Source organism: Camponotus vicinus, unplaced genomic scaffold, assembly GCF_025532165.1.
Source record: "Camponotus vicinus isolate PSW18456_S1 unplaced genomic scaffold, iyCamVici1.0 SCAF_12, whole genome shotgun sequence".
In the NCBI taxonomy this organism is placed as follows: Eukaryota; Metazoa; Arthropoda; class Insecta; order Hymenoptera; family Formicidae; genus Camponotus; species Camponotus vicinus.
In genome coordinates this window covers 2,467,966-2,473,965 of record NW_028141948.1, presented here as the reverse complement: position 1 = coordinate 2,473,965, position 6,000 = coordinate 2,467,966, and positions in this window count along the sequence as shown.

Genomic DNA, 6,000 nt, shown 5'->3' with positions numbered 1-6,000 from the left:
GTTTAGTGGATTATTTCGTTTCGGTACGCACGACATACATTGTTGGACCAGGATCTTGTCTTGAAGTAGAAAATTTCAGATTAAACAACAATGTCGTTCTTAAATAAGATATAATCGTACTCGATATTAAAAGAATTTTATATACAAATTTTATACAAAAAGAGAAAGAGTAAAATTATTAAAAAAAAAGAATGACTCTCTCTCTCGCTATCTCTGTAGCTGACAATGAATTAAATGATTATTTGTAATGATGTGTAAAACAAATAACAATAAATGATTGTAAGAATAAAAAAAATATTTATTTATGCAGAAATTTATGAAATATAAAATGCACGTAATTAATAAATATATCTTATTAATTTAATATAATAATATTCTTCTACTACTTGCTTGAAAAATTCGCTTTCCAATCAAGACGAGAATCAAAAAGATACTTTAAATATATAAAAAATTTTATAATATTGTCTATATCACTTGTCATTGTCTTCTACGACACCATTCTCCATCTACCCTTATTTATCTCGTACTCGGTCGCTACCGGAAGATCGAAATCCGTCAATCAATTCCTTATCGACATTTTACGAACACGAGACTGATGGCCCCCGCGAAGGCGGGGGCGACCGTCCGGGGGTGCGGGGGGGAGAAGGGGTCACTTTATTATCGCAGGGAGGGTAGCCGAGGGGAATGAACGCGCGCTCCTCTCAAGTAACAGCGAGACGCGGAGCTCGCACGTCTCCGGATTTGAGAATGGTCCGTCGCGCTTTGCCGCGAGTTATTTAAATAAAGCCCTTTGTCGGGCCGGGCCGAGCCCATTACCGAAGTACCTTTATAGCCACGCGTGTATGCCGATATGCCGTATTACCGTTTCCCTTTCTTGTTCCTTTTGCGGCTTTCCTCCCTTCCTCGGCGACCGAGCGGACGCGTGCAGGAGCGCGCGAAACTTGGCACCGGCTACATTTCGGGAGGACATTCTCGAAAAGCTTCAAATATAAATTATAAAATACAAGTACTTTCCAAAAATAATATCAAGAATATTAGACGAAAATTGTTTTTATTTAATTATTTAAATTATTTAAATTTAATTATTTAAATTTGCGATTTAAAATTTAAAGAAAAATGCTTGAAGGGAATACATTTGGAAATAATCAACGCCTCGGAAGAGGCCGAAGAAATTACCTTTACGACAGTGAATGTTATGGAGATGCCAAGTATACACATGGGTGGTTTGCGGAGTAAGATGGGGAGATCGTTCCCTCGCAATCACAAAATATGCGGGATGTCAGGGGTCGCCGCGTATTTTACCGTGCGTAAGTTATGCGCGGGACCGAATGCCCATTGCGTATTACGGATTTACGCGAGAAACGTTGCTACCGCGCTGGTGGAGTTCAAGTCGACCTCCTGGACTGGCGCCACATCAGTCTATTCGCGTTATTGCGAAAGCTTCATAAAGTAATCTTGTTTTTGCCGCACTTCGCGCTGTAAATATCCTTCGAGCCCTCGGGGGCTGTGCGTAAAGCGCAGGGAAATTCTTCAAGGTAGAGACTCTGTTGCTCTGAAATTTCAATTTATTTTGCAAAAGAAAATTAAATGAACGTGATTGGTATCATGTATAATGTAATCGTATTAATACGTAATTTAATTAAAAAAAATCGATAATCAATTTCTTTCAAATAAATTACAACTCGCAAGCGCAAAAAATATTAACACACGTTAACATATACTTTATTTTAAAATGTCTTAGGTATACATCTTTTTCTATTCACAAAGTAAAGTAGCAAAGTTCGGAAGTTTAATATCTAAATTACAGCACATTGATAAATGATGGTTCTTAGGAATCCCCAAGGAATCTTGGCAAAATCCCGAGATACTCTCTCACGAAAGATGGAGAATTCTCCCAGATGGTCGGAGTCGAGGGATCTATCGATCACGCGTTTAGCCGCAGTCAATACCTCGAGTATCGTGGGTGTTCCTTGCGCGTCGGAAAGTCGACGGGAAGGAAAAGAGGCGAAAAAGAGGGAGGCGTAGACGAGGGGGCGAGAGAAGCGTCCTATGCATGTGGGGGGGCCGTTCGTAGCTCTGCTTGCGAACTATGCATCTCAAAAATGTCGGGGCAGCGTGTGCGGCTGGGTATGAACATAATTTAGCTCGTTATACGCGAACGCACCTCTCTCTCTTTTTCTCCCTTTATCTCTCTCTCCGTCCGTCTATCTCTCGGTTGGCCTCACGAGCCGTGAACCTTATGGGTCCCCATACGCATGGACCGTGTGGCCTATGCGAGGCGAGGTCAGGGAGGCCCTCTGTTCCAATTTTGTGCCCAATAAGACTAATTCTCTCAAAGGTGCCGCGCCTCGGATCCAGCCGCCTTTACGGGGCGAGAACTTATCGCCAAATTTTACGTAAATTATGTGACGTCGCATTATACCGTGCGGCAATTTCTGCCGTAAAAACCGCGTTTTCGAGACGTTCCTCGTCATCTGATGGTGCTAAAGCCAGCCAGACTAGCCTCTGCCAATTATAGAGTTTTAGCAAAAAAATTAATAAATTTGCGCGAATTTATTTATCGTTATATACACATCACACATTGATGCTTGACATCGCGTTAACGAATATAAAGGCTACACATTTTTTTAATGCTTGCATTAAAATAATGTCAAGAAAAATAATGTAATAATTAATAGGTGTATTTTACATTTAATATATATGATCGAGTAATCAAATAAAATACTTTCAAAAACTCTCCGCGTCTAAGATTGTCTAAAAAAATTGAAATTATCCCTTCGAAATAATTTCATCGACTTAACGAACAATTCTCCCATCAAACTTTTATCGGGCATATCGAAGCTCGTGGTTGCGCGCCCTTGGACGTGTCGGAGAACCGTGCGGACCCTCACCAATAATTTACCCCGTCGTAGAGATAATACGTCAACCACGGCAAACAGTGGATTCTGCATAAATTCTGGCCGCTCGCGGAAGGCATTTAAAAAGGCACCTCTTTCTTCGACGGCGTTAAATACCGGGTGGTCGTTTGACGGCAATGGCCCAGTTCTAAAGTTATGCAAAGCACGCATTCATCCGTTCAATAAGGTGATCAGAAAGATATTTGGGGCATTTGGTAGTCTAATGAGGTTGGGTCGCGGTTGAAGAAAGACACGGGGCCAGGACTAAAACCACAGTTTTCGTGGACGTCTATTCAGCCGATACTCCCCCTCATGGAAGAGAGACTCGCACTTTTCCCGATGTTAAACACACAATGTGCATAATTAAAACGTTTTTCTTCTAGCTATAGTGTGCGCGAGAAGGATAATTTATTTACACTGTGCCACGTCCTTCGAAACCTGCGCGAGTTTTCTCTCTATGTCTATTGTAAAAATTGCTTTAAATGGAACGACAAAAGAGAATATATAAGCAATAAGTAGAATATATAAGCAAAAAAAGAGCAAATACATAAAAAATAAAAAACTTTAATGTATTATAAAACTTCAAATAAATATGATTAAAGAAATACATAGGAAAAGTTAAAGCTTAAATATTAATATAAAAATATGTTACGTCACAATCTTTCGCATAAACTCGATGAAACGAATTGAAATGAATTATTCAGGGGATGAACATTTATTTTTACCGTCCGCGCCGACAGCTCTCGTAGAAGCTTCAAGCGCCTAATAAGATTCCAATTCAATTACTGGAAAGAAATGACTCGAGGTCATCGATCGTCCACCCACGAATTCGAGCGTAGAATGCAAAACAATTTCGGGCGTTCCTTTGATGGGGCAAGGGGCCCCTTTTTCCCGCCCGACGCGTTCCGTCGATCCCGGAGCGCACGAATTTCTATTAAAAGCGGCAATTAGTCTAAGTCCCGATAAATCTTGATGAGTGATACGCCGACATCAGTCTCGTTGTCAAAGACGCCTGCGGCGCGGCCCGCACCGATTACCAACACATACGCACACGTGCGTGCACACGCAAGATATTGGACGTATGGGGACGAGATGAACGAATTTCTCCGGACTTTTCCACCGCCAGACTGCGGCCCGTTGTTATGTTAAACCAGGTGAGAAAGACCACGGGTACGCGACGCGCAGTGGCCCCCTCGCCCTCCCTCGTCCCATTAGAATTTTTAATACGGCTGTTTAGTGGGCACTGCCCTCGGAAATGGAGAACTGCAGCGAGACCAACGCCGCGAGGTGCTCCTAAAACGCTCCGACCTCTTCTCTCTCCCGCTGGCCGCTTCCTCTTTATCTTCTTGTCTTCCCTTTTCTCTCGCTTTTTTTTTTATTTTTCTTTTTTTCCCTTTGTTATTTCGGTCGGGCCTCGAGCGCCTTTCCCTTGGCTGGCTCTCGAAGAAGTATCGGCTTACGTGCTTTGCGATTACGCAGCAATATACAGGTGTTTCGCGACGATGTCTAATCGCGCGGAAGCGGAATCGTTTTATTTCACGGTTTAACTGCCAGGCGATTTAACCGCACGATCGGTTTCAACAGCCACCACACATTCGCAGAGCATTCCTTATCCGCGGGTAACTCGCGCTTTCTCTCCCGCGAGAGTGGAGCGCAAAAACAAATTACAGCGTAGAGGATAAAAATTTCAACGCAGCATCTGTTGTATATAATAACTCTTGCTCAAACTTATGTACGTTTATGAAAAACGCACGGTTTACTGACCATCTATTGCGGATATATATGTGTATAATTTCTAAAAATTCAAAACTGAAGATTACTATTAAAATATAAAAAATAAACAGTGTACTATTAAAATATAAAAAATAAACAAATACACATATATACCTTTATGTGTGTGAAACTCGATTTTTACGAGCTTAGATACGACAATGAAGAGCTTAAAACATTTTAATGCTTCCCGTGAAATGACCGAAACGTACTGGATCATCCTACCGATCAGCTGTAGAAAAGGGATGAAAAACGAGCGTCCTTCTGTTACAGCGACAAATTCAATTTTAGAGACATCGATTTCGAGAAGATACCATTCGACAAAAGGCTAAATCCGACCGACTTTTATCCTCACGAAACGTCGAAGTCGGCTAATCAATTTCTTCCGGATTATAGCGTTGCCACCCTCTCCTCCCTGCTTTTTCTACGATCTACGATCCTTTCCATCCGTGCGACTCGTCCTTCTGGCGAGGACCAATTGAGCCGGAATCTTTTCCCGCGGGAATCACCGGTGATCCAGAGCCTGACACTCGACTGCGCTTCACGCACGATTTTCCAAATTCTAGACAAAGCAGGAAAAATGCCGACATAGAAATATTGAGACCGGGTTTGTCTACGCTCATCCGGAAAACGTACGAAACGAACCCGACCTTGTAACACTTCTTTCTTCACGATGTCACGCTCTTTTTTGCCGCTAATTATCATGCAGACCCATTTTTCGGGGACCCTGTTGGTCCAGCGCAACCGGATGTTTGTTAAAATCCTTGTTAACTGCAGGGTAAATTGATGGATGAAACGGTGGATTACGATAAAAGCAAAACTGCCTTAACTTTCTGTTGTGAAATTGTACCGACATAATCTTTCTGACCGATAAATTTTCTTTTATTTACAAAAATCTTGTTAAATTAAAATGGATCTAGAGCGTATAATGGCAATGATTTCTAATGTTTTAAATATAATTATTTCTTTAAAAAAATGTATACATATATTGCTGTTACAAATGTAAGCACACTCACTACAATTTTTAATTTTACAAAAATTGATAACGTAATAATAATTAACGCTATAAAAATTTACAATGTCAGTACTATATAAAATATTATGTCAAGAATTATAGAAAAAAATATTTTTGCAACAGATTAATTTTCAGGAAAACATTATTTAATTACAGATTATTTATTTACAGACAAACAGATTTTTTTACCTTGAAATCTTTTATATATTTTTTAATATATTCTACATATTATATTATATTATATTATAAATTATGATGTTGCAAATTTGTGTAATGTAACAATGTAGCGCGTTCAATTAAATTTCCACTAAAAAATTT